Source organism: Triturus cristatus, chromosome 6 (genome assembly GCF_964204655.1).
Source record: "Triturus cristatus chromosome 6, aTriCri1.1, whole genome shotgun sequence".
Lineage (NCBI taxonomy): Eukaryota > Metazoa > Chordata > Amphibia > Caudata > Salamandridae > Triturus > Triturus cristatus.
In genome coordinates, this window is record NC_140589.1 from 1925178900 (window position 1) to 1925196293 (window position 17394).

General features: G+C 45.5%; 1 pseudogene across 1 annotated transcript; it reads left to right on the plus strand.

Annotated features, from left to right (window-relative positions):
• Nucleotides 1-1474: 1474 nt before the first annotated feature.
• Nucleotides 1475-3950, plus strand: LOC146822496 (WW domain-containing oxidoreductase pseudogene; annotated as a pseudogene). The gene has a single exon (XR_014963319.1). The product of XR_014963319.1 is annotated as a WW domain-containing oxidoreductase pseudogene (transcript).
• The last annotated feature ends 13444 nt before the right edge of the window (nucleotides 3951-17394 follow it).

The window sequence follows — 17394 nt, forward strand, 5'->3', positions numbered from 1 at the left end:
CCGCAGCGCAGAGGGCCCCCAAACACAGCTGCAAAGGTTTGAGATTATTTTCTGTGTGACATTTTCATAGTTTCAGAGTGCTCATGAGTGGCATTCAATGACTACATTTGTGGCACTTAGAGTGAGACACTTTCTCGCGAACAAAATTATACATTATGTCCATGAAAACAGACAAATATCAGAAATGACAGCTATTTGAGCAACGAGAAACTTAAATCCTGCAGCAGGTGCTTTTAAACCGATTATTTATTTGTAAATGATCAGCACCTTCCACCCCGACCTCAGCGCCAGGTGCGGCTGAACCACGAGTAACAGAGGGATATCTGTGACAAAAGCAGCAACCCACTGAGCTATCCATATAAAATACAGTCCTGTAATAAGCTGACACACTTTCTGCAGGAGGTGCATTAACCCACTGAGCTATCCATATAAAATACAGTCCTGTAATAAGCTGACGCTCTCTGCAGGAGGCGCATTAACCCACTGAGCTATCCATATAAGATACAGTCCTGTAATAAGCTGACACACTCTCTGCAGGAGGCGCATTAACCCACTGAGCTATCCATATAAAATACAGTCCTGTGATAGGCGGACACTCTCTGCAGGAGGGGCATTAACCCACTGAGCTATCCATATAAAATACAGTCCTGTAATATGCTGACAGACTCTCTGCAGGAGGCGCATTAACACACTGAGCTATCCAAATAAAAATACAGTCCTGTAATATTGTGGCAGACTCTCTGCAGGAGGCGCATTAACCCACTGAACTATCCAAATAAAAATCCAGCCCTGTAATATGCTGGCAGATTCTCTGCAGAAGGCACATTAACCCACCGAGCTATCTATATAAAATACAGTTGTGTAATATGCCAGCAGACTCTCTGCAGGAGGCACATTAACCCACTGAGCTATCCATATAAAATACAGTCCTGTGATATGCTGCAGGCCCTCTGCAGGAGGCGCATAAACACTACCCCCCCCCCCCCCCCCTCCTCTCCTCAGCCTCAACTCTGACTTCACTTACCAAGCATCACAGCGCCTGGAGATGAAGCGTTTGCTTCGGGGCGCTCTTGGGGCTGCAGCTGAACTGTCCTCGAGTCACGCACCCTGGCAGTAGACACTGATGACGTCACTTCCGGAGGTGCGAGTAGAGATCTGGGCATGCTCTCAGCTCGGGTTAAAAGTTCGTGGTAAGACAAAAGATACAATCTGCGCATGCGTTGAGCTCGGGATATCAATTTGAGAAAAGACTGGGCGCGGACTCGGATGACGTCCCTGCGGAGGTCGTGAGAGTAAATCTGCGCATGCGCCACTCACTGCCCGGCAACTCTGAAGGCCTTCGCTTGCCTCCGAGCGCCTTCACTTGCCTCTGAGCGTGCGCGGACTCGATCCTTACTTATTTACTGAGCACGCGCAGGAGAGCTGTGTCTTCTCAGACTGGGGCAGGAGTCTGTTCTACCCGGGGCGGGTTTTATTTTTCAGTTAAAGTGCGAGAACCGATTATTAACGTGTATTAAGTTTTGTTGAAATAAAATTCGATTTGGTCAGATTCGCTTTTAAACAGAACATCTTGTTTTTCCACCATGCTTGGAGCGGAGAGCAGTATCTCGTCTCTGGGCATGCGCAGGACGAGTCTTCCGCGTCCACGGACGGACACAAGCCGGTTCCCTGGACTTCTGTGACCGCCCCTTCGGTGCCAGGGCCAGAGGCGTCCTCTAGGTCTGCAGCAGACAGAGTCACTCCATCGCCACCCCAAGGGGCAGGTGGGAGATAACCTGTCTGCATATCCCAGCTCAGCTCCAACCTGAGGGTCACCGTCTCCTCCGACACAGTTCCAACCTGAGGGTCACCATCTCCTCAGGCACAGCTCCAACCTGAGGGTCACCGTCTCCTCAGGCACAGCTCCAACGTGGGGATCACCATCTCCTCAGGCACAGCTCCAACCTGAGGGTCACCGTTTCCTCAGGCACAGCTCCAACCTGAGGGTCACCGTCTCCTCAGGGACAGCTCCAACGTGGGGATCACCATCTCCTCAGGCACAGCTCCAACCTGAGGGTCACCGTCTCCTCAGGCACAGCTCCAACATGAGGGTCACCGTCTCCTCAGGCACAGCTCCAACCTGAGGGTCACCGTCTCCTCAGGCACAGCTCAGTCCTCTTGGTATCAGCTATATCCATAGTAGCATCTGGAGCCCGTGCATCAATGCATTTCTTCAAACACAGCTCGAGTTGTATGTAACCTAATATCCTGAGGCACAGAACTTCTTCTGTGGTGAGGCCTGCCTAACGCTGTGGGCACTTGCACAACTGCTCCCGCTGACATAAGCTCCTCATTGCCCTCTCTAGAGGCCCCAGCAGAGAGCTGCCATCCATGGCTGCCCTGAAGTACGCTGGCCTGGAGGACACAGATAGCGAGGAGGAGCTGCCCCCGGGCTGGGAGGAGAGGAGCACCCGCGACGGGTGGGTCTACTTCGCAAATCATGGGGAAGAGAAGACCCAGTGGGAGCACCCCAAGACTGGCAAAAGAAAGCGCGTGGCGGGAGAGCTGCCATATGGCTGGGAGCAGGAGAGCGATGCTAATGGGCAAGTATTCTACGTGGACCACTTGAACAAGAGAACAACTTACCTTGACCCGCGGCTGGCCTACACAGTCGAAGACGGCCCTGTGAGAGCCAGTACCAGGCAGCGGTATGATGGGAGCACTGCAGCCATGGAGATTCTGCAAGGCGTCGATCTGACCGACAAAGTGGCTATTGTTACTGGCGCAAACTCTGGCATCGGCTTTGAAACAGCCAAGTCTTTAGCTCTGCACGGGGCAACCGTTATCCTAGCCTGCAGGAACCTGGTGCAAGCAGAGGAAGCCAAGCGCCAGATCCTGGAAGAATGGCACAAAGCCAAGGTGGAGGTGATGCCCCTGGACCTCGCATCCCTCCGCAGTGTGCAGCATTTTGCTGAAACATTCAAAGCCAAGAATCTGCCTCTTCATCTGTTGATTTGCAATGCTGCCATTTTTGGAAGCTGCTGGAGCCTGACTGAAGACGGACTGGAATCCACCTTCCAGACAAACCACCTGGGACATTTCTATCTCGTTCACCTTCTTCAGGAGTCTCTGCGTCGCTCCTCTCCTTCAAGAGTTGTCCTAGTGTCATCGGAATCTCACAGGTTTACAGATATTAAGGGTTCCTCTGGGAAACTTGACCTTAGCGTGCTTTCCCCACCTAAGAGGGGGTACTGGGCAATGTTAGCATACAATCGTTCAAAGCTTTGCAATATACTGTTCTCCAATGAGCTGAACCGCCGTCTCGCTCCCAAAGGTGTGACCTCAAATGCAGTGCATCCAGGGAATATGATGTACTCCTGCATCCATCGCAGCTGGTGGCTGTACACCCTGCTTTTCACCTTGGCCAGGCCATTTACAAAATCCATGCAGCAGGGTGCAGCAACCTCTGTATACTGTGCCATCTCCCCAGATCTGGAGGGTATGGGAGGAATGTACTTCAACAATTGCTGCCGCTGCCTGCCCTCTCAAGAAGCCCAGAATGAGGGAACGGCTGCAGCCTTGTGGGAGCTGAGTGAGAGACTAATCCAGGAGCGACTCAGTGTGCAGGCAATATCATGATGAGGATACAAGGACCCGGCTGCAGCCTTGTGGGAGCTGAGTGAGAGACTAATCCAGGAGCGACTCGGTGTGCAGGCAATATCATGATGAGGATACAAGGACTCAAACAGGCTTTCAAATCTCCTGCTATGGACTAATTGCACGTATATGACTTAATGGGATTCCAATTATATCAGACATAGATCAGCTTCTATTAATTATATGCTTTACAAATTAGTAATACGCTTGAAAGTGCTACTGGGAAATTACGAATACATTACAAGTAAAATGGGTAATTTTTTCTGGGGACAGTTTAGTTGATTTTGATCATAGTCTAATTAAAGTTTAAAGTAAAGTGTTGTGGTAAATTTAAATTACCTAGACTTAATTTATGCGGTAAAATTCAATAAGAATAACTCAGTAAAAATAAGAGGCAGAATCCGTGGTATTTGAGGTTTTAAAAGGGAATTTATTCCTTACAAAGGAATTGGTTCGAACCAGGCAATCGGGTTCCGTCACCACGAAGGTTCAGGAAGGAATAGGCAATACATTATTGACAGGTTATCATATATATAGTAAATGCATTACAGTACAGACAGATGCAGGAGGCGTAACAGCTGATAGGAAAGATAAGAATACACATACGTAATGAAAAAGGCGTTACAATAGGCGTGCATAAAGGCGTATACTAGAAACGTCATTAAGAGGATGTCACAGGTGGGTGGATCCATAAGAGAATCCTGCAATGTCAGCAGAAATACATGGCAGAGATGCGCGCGCAGCTGCATGACGTGTGATTGACGTGTAACTAGAGGGTGAAGGGGACTTGACATTTAGCCCTACATGAGGAGACAGAAGTCTGGGATGTCAGAACAACCTAATCCCAAATCGTATCTAATATCTTGTGTTTAAAGAACTATATTATCTGGAAGGAAAGGTCTCTCAGACAGAATCTATTCTATACTGACTGCTAGTGCGTGTACAAGCGTCTACGTGTCTACATGAGATGCGAGGGGGCATGGGCCTACCATGGTAACAGGAGCTATGAATTACTTGCACGGAGACAGTGAGGCCGGGCCCTTTGCTCTGCAGCTGGAAGGATGTTTACCTAAACTACTAGACAGGAATGTATTGGATGAGGAGCGGAGCAGATAACTTGAAGGCAAAATACAGTCTTGGCAGGCAACAGGCCGAGCCAGGCACCGTTTAGCCTCGCAGGGAGTAAAACAAAGGTCATGGATACAGATGCGAGTCCAGGCTGAAGCTTTCAGAAGCAGAAAGCAGGAAAAGGCTCGATGAAAGAATTCAGGGCCTACTCGCCAGAGCTGAAAACATGAAAGGTGCACCATATAAAGTCGGTGGCCAAGCATACTTAGGAACGGAATATCCGACCCATTCATGGCGGATCTGAAAGAGGACATGTTAACGTTGGACGCACATGTATTTGCGTCTTCATAGCTGGAAGTGGAGGGAACATACATGTACTTGTAGCACGTACATGGAGCCGTTGGGGTCTAAGATAGGGGACACAATTTGATCATAAAAATTCATATTTCCTCATTCCTTCCTTGTCCCCTACGGACCCTTCATGAAATATCGATCTTCATCAATCCATCAATCTGTTCATACAACATCATTTGCTCTTCTTTCTTCTTACGAGATCTTAAATTAAAACTTGAATGTGGAATACACGATGTGGCACACAGGCCGCAAATCGCTGGCCCACATTGTAGACACAGGCAGCAACTGAATATTATGAGAAGGCCAATACCTAGGAAGGATAGGATCTTCCATCCCCAGGCTGACAACACGCTCCAGAGCCAACCGGACCAAGTCCAGGTGCCTGGATTCTGGTGTATCTGGCTTACAATCTTATGAAGACGAGTTATGGCTTTATATACTGATGGCGCGTTTTCTGGAATGAAAACACAGCAACTCGATCCGATGACTCTACAGGCTCCGCCCCTATCAGCTAGGATGACGTCAAGGACAAGACGATTTTGAAGAACAACAATCTGCATCGCAGACTGCTCCTCTGTTAAGTTGCCTAGGGCGGAAGTAGTTTCATTCACTACTGCTTCAAGGGTTCTGGTTAATCTGCGTATCAGTTTACTATTAGTGACAGTGCCTATGTAGGGAAAGAAACCTTTATTGAAATCTGTGTATTGCTCCCATGCCGTTTCAGTGTAGTCGACAATCGGGAGATCTCTCTGGGGTCTATTGTGTACTAAATGGGTATTTCTATGATAATCAGGAGGGGCTAGGAAAACAGGTGGCAGAAGGAATGCAATGTAACAGGTACCATCCCAATCTAGAGGTAAACGTATATATGCGGTCTGACCACATATGAAGTAGGAATGACGAGAAGCTCTAAATGTAGATTTGCCTTGATCACGGAATTCGATCACAGTGGTACATTTACTATGGCCCATGTGTACTGAACCATTCTTTCTTACACATAATTCACCTTTAACTGGAAATACTGACATAGCAGGCAAGACTGGTGCAGCTTCGGATTCAACATTCAGAATCATGAGGTTAAGTGTAAAGTTACCTAATCCATATACTTCATTTTCTAGATCAGTTCCTGTCTTTTTGGGAAGTCCCTCCTTGTTAGGGTAGCAGACTTTAAGCAAAACTAAGTTCAGGTTTCCCCATACCCAGTTGTCTTGGTAAACTACGGAATTTGAATCTAAAGAGTTAATCAAACTAAACCATGCTCCACAGGAACCATTGTGTGTGAATGGATACGGAAAGAGGGGCAGAACTCCCTTGTATTTCTGGTAGGGAGGGAGTCGGCCACATATCCAACAATTTGTAGCGTTGCTGGTCTGATGGGAGTGATGTAACATACTAATGAATGTGTTGTTGCGCAGCGCAAATCTGTAGGACAACTCATGCGGAGGTAATTCGCTAAAAAAGTGTTCGGCAGTAACATTGAAAGCACGCTTGGAAATAGGGTAGTATATGTGCAACAGTATACTTGCAGCAATAATCAAAAAGCTTAGAAAAAACATAATCAATAATGTCACTACACAGTGACTACGAAGTGATTTACAGTATGCATGTTTCTTGAGCTGTTTCTGTCTATTTCTCTCTCTAATTCGGTCTAGAGGATACATGTCAGAGACTAATTTAACCGATTCACCTTGGAGAGGACTTAAACAATCAAATTGTCTGACTTGCTAGACCTTAGTTTCAGTTTGTATTCTTGCGATGCGGTTTTCTCAACCAGGGGGAGTTTTGAGTCAGTCTGTGGGGGAAGGCAGGGCTGAGAGTTCAAATCAGAAAGTGGTCCATGAAATTTCTTGATATGGCTCAAGTGTAGCCAACCCTTGCGACCCTCAATCTTCACTGCTGTCCTCGTGGTCAGAAGTACTAATTTCGGCGTTTGCCAGCGAGGCTCCAGCGGGCTCCTCCTGTCGAAATTTCTTATGAAAACAAAATCTCCGGGAACCACTTCATGGGGCTTCACCTCGGTGTTGTCGGGAAAGGCTGCAGCTACCTGTGAACGGCAAGATTGTAGTGCAGACATCAAGGAAGCAAGGTAATCTGTCAGCATATTACAATCAACATCAGTTATTTTTCGAGGTATAGGCGTCCCCCACATATTTGGTGGCCTACCGAAGACCACCTCGTACGGGGATAGCCCTGTTCGAGAATGTGCTACCATTCTCATGTAAAAGAGAGCAATTGGTAAGGCTACTATCCAGTCGACACCTTTCTCTCTGCAGATTTTAGAAAGTCTAATTTTCAGAGTCTGATTATGACGCTCCACGAGACCTGCTGCCTCGGGATGTCGGACGCAGTGGAATTTCCATTGATAGCCTAACAAGAGTGAAACGTGTTTCATTAGCTCGGATGAGAACGGCTGACCGTTATCTGAGTATACGATACGGGGCAAACCATACCGTGGGAAGAATTCACGAACTAACTGTTTGGCAGTAGTCGGGGCAGTGTAATCTGAGACGGGATATGCTTCTGTCCAACGGGAAAGAGCACATACCACTACGAGGACATATTTGAATCCTCGACAACGTTCCATCTGGATATAATCCATCTGGAGGACTTCAGAAGGGTGATCGGGAGGTTGAAATCCACCTTGCTCTACAGGAATGCTTTTACCTGGGTTGAATTGACAACAAATCATGCAAGTACGCACTTTCAGTTTGGCTGCTGCTCGTAAGTGTTTGTTGAACCAAATGTGTTGAATACTATCAAGCATAGCTTTTTCTCCTAGGTGCGCTGGACTATGTATTGTGTTAATGATGACTTGAACCATGGAGTCGGGGAGAAACCATATAGATTTTCGCTTCGTCATCCATCCCTGATCTGTTTGGATCCCTCCTAATTCAGTCCATTTCTTGATTTCCTCGGGTGTAGCATGTGTCTGTATGTCAATTCCATCAATGGCGGGATCCTTAACTGTCATGCAGTGTGTTGATGTCGGAACTATTGTCTTTGTCACGTCAGTTGCATGAGTCCGATTCTGAGCTGTCTGCTTAGCTGTTCGGTCTGCTAGGTCGTTACCCTGGGAAATAATATTGGTGACTTTTGTATGGGCCTTGCACTTCATGATAGATATCGCAGTAGGTAGATGTATTGCATCTAATAGTGCTTGAATGAGGGGACCGTGTTGAATGTTGGCACCATGAGAAGTTAAATAACCTCTCTCTCGCCAAAGGACTCCGAAGTCATGGACAACTCCGAATGCATAACGTGAATCTGTGTATATGTTAACTTTCTTATTTTTGGCTTGAATACAGGCTTGTGTCAGAGCGATGAGCTCTGCTGCTTGAGCTGACAAGATGTTAATACAATTCGTTTCAATAACTTCAGTGTCTGTTGTGACTGCATAAGCGGCCACTAACTCTCCTGTACTTGTTCTCATGCATGAACCATCTACATAAAATGTCAGGTCTGGATCTGATAATGGAATGTCTGTCAAGTCTTGTCTGGGTTTCGTCGTAATAGTAATGACTTCAATACAATCATGTGCCAATGGGTCTGTTCCACTTAATGGCAAAAGTGTGGCAGGATTTAATGTACTACAACGTCTGATTTCTATGTGTGGTTGGAACAATGTTAGTTCATAACCCGTCAGTCGTGCTATAGTCAAGTGTTGTGTTTGTGTCCGGTTCAAGAGAACCTCTACTGCGTGTGGTACTTGTACTGTCAATTGATGTCCTAATACTATGGAATCGCTTTGTCTAATCGCTAAAGCTGTCGCTGCGACTGATTTCAGGCACGCAGGAAGAGCCTGGGCTACTGGATCTAACGTGCTAGAAAAGTAAGCACATGGTTTGTGTGATCCTGCTTGTTCCTGAGTGAGTACTGACAAGGCAGTACCTTCACGTTCTGTAACAAAAAGTGTAAAAGGCTTACTGTAACATGGTGTCGCTAAAACAGGTGCTTGGCATAAGGCTTTCTTTAAGTCTTCAAAAGCTTGTGTATGTTCCTGAGTCCAAGGGAGGACAGTCGATGTCGCTGCCTCCTGGGTTGTCAACTGAATGAGTGGTTTTGCTAGAAATGCGTATTGGGGGATCCACTGCCTACAGTACGAAGTGAGGCCTATGAAGGCCCGTACCTCCTTTTGTGTCTTGGGTGGTGGCATGTTTACAATTAACTGGATGCGATCAGGTGTGAGCTGTCTCCCCCCCTTGGACAGCAAGTGCCCAAGGTACACAACTTGCTGGGCACAGAATTGCAGCTTCGAAGGGGACACCTTGTGTCCCTTGTCGGCCAGAAAATGTAAAACCGTCAGTGATGCTTTTTCACACTCGGGTTCGCTTCGGGCGGTGATCAGCAGATCATCGACATACTGAAGCAGGGCAGTGTTAACAGGCATGTGGATACTGTCAAGTTGTCTTTTCAGTGCTTGGCTATAGATGCTGGGGCTTTCTGTGAATCCTTGAGGTGCGCGTGCAAATTTAAAGCTTCGTCCATTTAAACAGAATCCAAACAAATATTGGCTTTCCGGATCGATTGGGACGCTAAAGAAGGCGTTCTTGAGGTCAATTACAGTAAAGAACGTTGCTTCTGAATCAATAGCTGTTAGTAATGAAGAGATATCTGGAACCACGGGATATTGTGGTACAATGCATTTATTCAATTCGCGCAGATCAATAACTAATCGATATACTGGGGGTGCTTTTGGATCAGTTCGTTTAAGAATCGGAATGATCGGAGAATTACATACATTGGAGTCGGTTTCCACTACCACTCCTTGTGCAATGAGCTCGTCAATGATTTGCAGCAAAGCCACTACAGCATCTGGAGGTAACTTGTATTGTCGCATTCGTGGTAATACCACTCCTGCTTTGAGTGTAACTCGATATGGTGTAATGTGCATACAACCTACATCAGTGGGGCCTTGTGCCCATAAATGTGCAGGTACATTCTGTAACCGGTGATCCATGTCTCTTAACACGTAGTGACCTTTAAAGTCACGCAAAAATAGTCGTACTCCTTCCGGAGAACAACATATTACAGCTCCTAGAGCTTTTAGTGTCTTTATACCTAACAAGTTTTCTGGACATGATTTTGTAAGCAATAAATCTGTAGTCCGTGTCAATGGACCAACTGCAAGTGGAAGAGGTTGCGATACTTCGTTAATAATAGGCTTTCCTGAGAAACCAAGGGAAATATTCTGTGAGCCTGAGAGGGGTGCCCCTGGGACTTCGTCATGACTTATAGTAGTTCTGCTTGCCCCTGTATCAATTAAAAACCTTCTGTCTTTCCCTAATACTTGACTATGTACATAAGGACCTTCCTGATCTACAGGAACCTCAATAAGGGGTAAGCCAACTTCCTTCTCTAGGCTATTTCATGTGTATCGCTGATAATCGGGATAATCATTTTGTGCATACTGGTACATCTGTTGTGTCGTGTTTTGTGTTGCAGCAATAGGCTGTGGCTGTGATACTGCTACGGTCTGCTGTGGAACCGGCATAGGCTGTACATGCTGAGGTACTTGTTGTTGGATCTGATCCTGTCTAGGTGGACGTGGTCTCTCCTTGGTTTTACCCGTAGAGATATTATGTTTCAGGACTGTACAATCGTTTATATAATGACCTGGCTGTTTACAATAGTTGCATGTCCCTTTCACAGGAACCGCTGAATTACTGGACTGTGTCGCACCCTTTTTATGGCTGTCAGCTGGAACTGACTGAGCAACAAGCATTTTCATTTTCGTGTCTTTCATACGTCTTTGTTCGTGTTCTTGTTCTTCTCTAATTCTATTCTGGTGATACTGTAACATTTGTAACATTTGTGAAGGAGTGTTAGCTTGCCAAGTGCTCTCGACTTTCAATACTCTGTTCTTAACTTGGGGCAGGGAATTCTCGACTAGTTTTGTTACAAAAAGATGTGGATATGACTCGCTATTTGCTTTTAGGCCGCTATTAATACCAAAACATTTTTCAAATCGGGAATAAAAATCACTAGTGTCTTCATCGGGTTTCTGTTTACAGGCTGATATTGCACCCCAGTCTTCCTTTTTCGTAGTTAATAAACGTGGCAATACTTGTACTAATAATCCTGGTAATGCTTTAGTTTTGTCCCCAAGCCCTCGGCCTGCAGTTCGGGCATTTTCTTCGTTTTCTAATGCGGTCCAATCAATCTTTTGGTCTCCCACCTCCCATTCTTTTTCTTTGAGTTTCTCGTAAATACCGGCAGGCAATAATACTTTTAATATTTTCATAATATCAGGATAGGTATAATCACCCATGAGTAACATGTCTTTTAGTTCACGGTGAAAACCTGCTGGATCTTTGTCATGGCTGGGCACTAATTTTTTCATTTCCAATAATTCTATTTTAGTTATAGGCGTGTACACAAACACGCGCGAAAAAGAATCATCCACATTTTTAACTGGGTGCACTTCGCGTAAGGGATTCTGTCTGTCTATGTAATACATTTTTCTTTCCATGGAGGGAGCTAATTCATGCTCTGGACATAGGAAGGCACTGTATCTGTGCCGATGTTCTAGAATTTCTTTAATTAGATCGGTACCCAGACCTCTCCATTTATTCATGAGTAATTCTATTAGTATATCAGGTAGGGGACCAGGATCTGAGTGTTGGCTTTTATACAATATAAGGAGGTGTTGTATCATGTATATACCAGCTAAACGCTGTTCGTCTGGGGTAAGATTCAGAAACGTGTGTGCTAGCGCATCATCACTGTATTTCTCAGAACTGTCAGCCCATTGTACTGCTGACCTGGCTAATTCTTGTTCATCCATAGAATCGAGTACATGGTACCCCCTTCGTTCTCGGAGTATTTTATCAGTAGCCTGGAATAAGTGTTCAGGGGTCCTTGGATTTGACATAGCTGCTTGAAAAATTCTGTTACATTCTGGACGTATCGGACGCATTGCATTATTAAAAGATCTTCCCTTACCTACATAAGCTATCATTTCTCTAGCTGGTAATTGTAATTGTCCTGTTGTCATTTCTGACTGTTCCTCCTCCTCCCCCTCTGATTCAGTTTTATCTGCCTCCAATCCTCTTTCATGTATTCGTTCTATTTCTTTTCGAATCTTTCGGTGCATAACTTCTATACTCTTCTGTTTATCATGTTTTCCGTCTGCTATATTCTGACCCCATCTGTTAAGTACTTGCATTTCATCTGGATCTGCCTCAGGCCTATCTCTGTTTCTGATCAAGCAGTTTATGAAGAAGCGTAACAATAATTTTTGCATGTCCACTTTCTGGTATTCCATGGCCTCGCCAATACTTTCCGGACCTTGCCCTGTTTGGATGAAGTGATATATTTTGTCTAGATGATCAATCATTCCTGGTAGCGTCATTAGATAGTTCGAAACTCGTCGTAGACGTACTGATGATAGCAACATTCTGCCGTCTTTACCGGGTACTGGATCATATCTACAATCTGTAAGAGGCTCATTAAATATATTGTGATTAGCTGTTTGAGGTGTACGTTGGTGTGCTAAATCCCTATAAGTCAATCTAGGTGCTGGCGGTGGCGTGGAAAAACCTCCTGTCGCACCTCCTGAGGTGCCAAGTCCAAAAGGATTTGTTGGGTGTAAGGTAGAGAGTGTAGATGCAGGAAGGACTGTAGAAACAGGTGGAACGTTTGGAATGTGAGGAGGAGTTTGTTGCTGCGGAGGTGGGGGCAGATGATCTTGGGGTTGAGCGTCGTCAACAGGTGGTGCGCGTGGCTGCGCACCATTAGCATATTCGGGGGCGGCATCATCTAAATAGGAAGAAAGGAAAATGTCCTTTGCGGTCTTGGGGTGTACTTTAATCGGAAGTAATGGAGGTGGCAGATCTTTTGGTACTTCCAGGGCGGCCTTAGGCAAACCCTCGGCCAGAAGAGGATACATACCATTCATAAGAGTGTTTCGTTGTCTGTCTACTTGTTCTGTTTTTACTCGGATACCTTCCTCAATTAAGATGTTTTCTCGGGCTTTGTCTGAATTCTCCCTACTTTTCTCTTCCTTTCTGAACGCTTTCTCTGCGCGTCTATGCGATTCTTTACGCCATAATTCAATGGCATCTTTCTGTGACTGTCTGGCTTTCTTTTTCCATAATGCTTCTTCTACTCTCATGATGCAATCTGCATCCCATGTTCCAGCAGCGGGCCATCTCTGAGTCTCTGCTAAATCCTTGGTGTAGTCCACCCATAAATCAAGATATAATACGGCATCTAGGCCATGTTTGTGGTACATAAAGTACCCTGGAGTGTCCCTAGGTGGAATGGGAACGGCTTCTTCGAGTATCCCTTTTCTAGTTTTTATCTGTCTTAATTTTGAAAAGAACGGCATCTTTAAACCTTGCTACTTGATTCTTACTCGGACTTTAACACTTGGACTTGAACACAATTAATACAATAAACACAATAATGAAGATTGAACAATCACTCGTACCACGACATTTTTGAAACATATTAAAACATTTAACATTTAAAACGAACAACGATAATTAGAATAAAACTAGTTACTGACATAATACTAGATATACTGGATGTACTGCTAAACAGTACAGATACACTGCTAAAACAGTGCAGACCGGATCTGTGTACCCAAACCCGTCTTGACCGGCACAAACTAATGCGCACATCTAAATGCGTCCCCAGCAACGGTACTCACCGGGAAGCACGGAACGGAAGGCCTCGGAAACTGGACTGGACTGGATCGGACTGGACTCGACTCGACTCGTGACATAGGTACTTCGGAACTTCGGAACCTGGGTGGGCCTCTGTATACCTCGGATCTTGCTTTCTCAGCTAGGCTCTGGTCGGGATCCTCCGCACTCCTCACCGCCTCGTCTGGGTGTTGATCGCAGCCTCAGTCACCCCCGTTGGCCGGAGGGAGATACAGGAAATCCTGCGGGTACGCGTAGTTGTCCGTCCAGCTGTGGCAGGAGACCGGGCCTGCAACGCACCTCCGGCGCGTGAGGTGGGGAAGGTGTCCTTGTTCGGGCGCCAATTATGTGGTAAATTTAAATTACCTAGACTTAATTTATGCGGTAAAATTCAATAAGAATAACTCAGTAAAAATAAGAGGCAGAATCCGTGGTATTTGAGGTTTTAAAAGGGAATTTATTCCTTACAAAGGAATTGGTTCGAACCAGGCAATCGGGTTCCGTCACCACGAAGGTTCAGGAAGGGATAGGCAATACATTATTGACAGGTTATCATATATATAGTAAATGCATTACAGTACAGACAGATGCAGGAGGCGTAACAGCTGATAGGAAAGATAAGAATACACATACGTAATGAAAAAGGCGTTACAATAGGCGTGCATAAAGGCGTATACTAGAAACGTCATTAAGAGGATGTCACAGGTGGGTGGATCCATAAGAGAATCCTGCAATGTCAGCAGAAATACATGGCAGAGATGCGCGCGCAGCTGCATGACGTGTGATTGACGTGTAACTAGAGGGTGAAGGGGACTTGACATTTAGCCCTACATGAGGAGACAGAAGTCTGGGATGTCAGAACAACCTAATCCCAAATCGTATCTAATATCTTGTGTTTAAAGAACTATATTATCTGGAAGGAAAGGTCTCTCAGACAGAATCTATTCTAAACTGACTGCTAGTGCGTGTACAAGCGTCTACGTGTCTACATGAGATGCGAGGGGGCATGGGCCTACCATGGTAACAGGAGCTATGAATTACTTGCACGGAGACAGTGAGGCCGGGCCCTTTGCTCTGCAGCTGGAAGGATGTTTACCTAAACTACTAGACAGGAATGTATTGGATGAGGAGCGGAGCAGATAACTTGAAGGCAAAATACAGTCTTGGCAGGCAACAGGCCGAGCCAGGCACCGTTTAGCCTCGCAGGGAGTAAAACAAAGGTCATGGATACAGATGCGAGTCCAGGCTGAAGCTTTCAGAAGCAGAAAGCAGGAAAAGGCTCGATGACAGACTTCAGGGCCTACTCGCCAGAGCTGAAAACATGAAAGGTGCACCATATAAAGTCGGTGGCCAAGCATACTTAGGAACGGAATATCCGACCCATTCATGGCGGATCTGAAAGAGGACATGTTAACGTTGGACGCACATGTATTTGCGTCTTCATAGCTGGAAGTGGAGGGAACATACATGTACTTGTAGCACGTACATGGAGCCGTTGGGGTCTAAGATAGGGGACACAATTTGATCATAAAAATTCATATTTCCTCATTGTAACAATGTATATTTGTCTCCAAATAATTATTAAAGCATCTTATCTTTGGGTGTTCTCTTCTGTGCCTTAGTAAGGTAGACCAAAAGGGGTAAAATTTCTGTGGATGGGGGGGTCAGCTTTTAATTTTTACACTGTTGGTAAAAGGATCACTATTTAATTTAAAATTGAGCTATTGTTTACGCCAAGAAACAAGAGAAAAGCTCTTCATTGCCATAACTGTAAAATATTCATATAATACATAATCATTTAAATTGGTGTATTAACTTAAACTGCTTTATGTTATTTAAATTAGTTGTAAGCACGCCACAAAAGTGTTTACGTGAAGAGACACAAATATGTTATACATACACAAAATGAATTAAAAAGAAACAACGAAAAAGGTGCCAACGTGGGATCACAGTGTCCATTATTTAACATAGAGTTTATGATGTCCTTGTTAATCAGGTTTCTTATATGGCGCGACTACTCACCCGTAAGGGTCCCAAGGCACTGAGTGTGTGTGTGGTTGTGTGTGTGGGGGGGCGTTCTGCAATTCAGTCGAAGAGCCAGGTCTTGAGGTCCTTCTTGAATTGTGGCAGTGACGGTGATTGCCTGAGGTGCATGAGCAGGGAGTTGCAGGTCTTCGCAGCGAGGTAGGAGAAGGATTTTCTTCCAGCCGTGGTCTCGCAGATCCGTGGGATGGTGGCCAGGGCCAGTTGGGCTGAGTGGAGATGTCTAGTAGGAATGTATGAGAGACGGTGGTTGAGGTATGTAGGTCCGCTTTGTGTAGGGCTTTGTAGGGGATGCATGAGGAGCTTGAAGGTAATTTTTTTTGTTGATAGCCTGTGAAGGTCTCTCAGGTGGCCGGTGATGTGGCTGCGGTGTGGAATGCTCAGGATGAGTCTGGCAGAGGTGTTCCGGATGTTCTACAGTTTCTTTAGGAGTTTCTGGGTGGTGCCTGCGAACTGTGTTTCCATAGTAGAGTTTGCTGCTGATGAGCACATGGGTGACCGTTTTCCTGGACTCAGTGGGGATCCATTTGAAGATCTTAAAAAGCAGACGCAGCATGTGGAAGCAGGTGGATGATCCGGCATTGATTTGGCGGTTCATTGAGAGCGAAGAGTCCAGGATGATGCGGAGGTTTCATGCGTGGTCTGTGAGTGTGGGTGTGGGGAGGAGGTCGGATGTTAGGGTTTGCCTTTTTAAAAAAAAAAAGCAACTTTACAGTCAAGGGTTGAGCCTCTGAGCAGAGGTGGAGGTTGGTGCACGTGTAGAAAAAGAGGTGGCGCCCACATGAACAGGTGGAAGCTAGAACTCCTGTGCATAGTTGGCAGCTATAACCACTAGCTAGAGGTTACAACCCCATGCAAAGGTGCAGGTTAAGACCCCAAGCACAGGTGGAGAGTGGAAACTCTGGAACCCCTCCGCAACGGTGGAGGATAAAACCATAAGTGGAAGCTAAAATCGTTGTGTACAGGTGAGGGTTGAAACCACTATTTACAGGTGGATGTTAGAACCTTGGAGCACAGGTGGAGGATAGAACCCTGATGGAGAGGGGGCGGATAGAACTTTTTTGCACATTATGCATCACAGGGATTCAGACAACCGAGAGGCACTAGAAGAACGTCACAATTTTCTGCCTTAATCACAGTCAGACACAAAGTGAAAAATCATTTTGTTGTACTAGTTTTTCAAGTGGAACCTCGTGAAACTCATCTACAATCATGGAACAATCACCCATGACCAGAAGATGGGTCAGTGGTGTCTTATTGATCCTTTGATCTTTGGGAATGTAGTTTATCTCAAATTGGGGTTTCAAGACCTATATTATGTGTGGCTTCACTACTTTCACACTCTCCATAACACCGTGTGCACATGGACAGCAACATGTGTGTGCCATGATTGGAACACTGGATTAATGGAAAAGAAATGTAGAGCTGTTCTTAATTTATGGGATCAGTTTTACATGATACTTTTTTCTTTTTTTATAACAAGGGCTTAGCACAACCTTTGTTTAGTCTATGTGGTGCCTGCCATTGAACAAAAACATAAATCACACAATTTAATGGGGCAGTTCAAATTCAAGTCAGTCAAGGACAGAAGAACAAATAAATACTGAATAAGAAAGCTTACTCTTTTTGTAACACCTCACAGGCT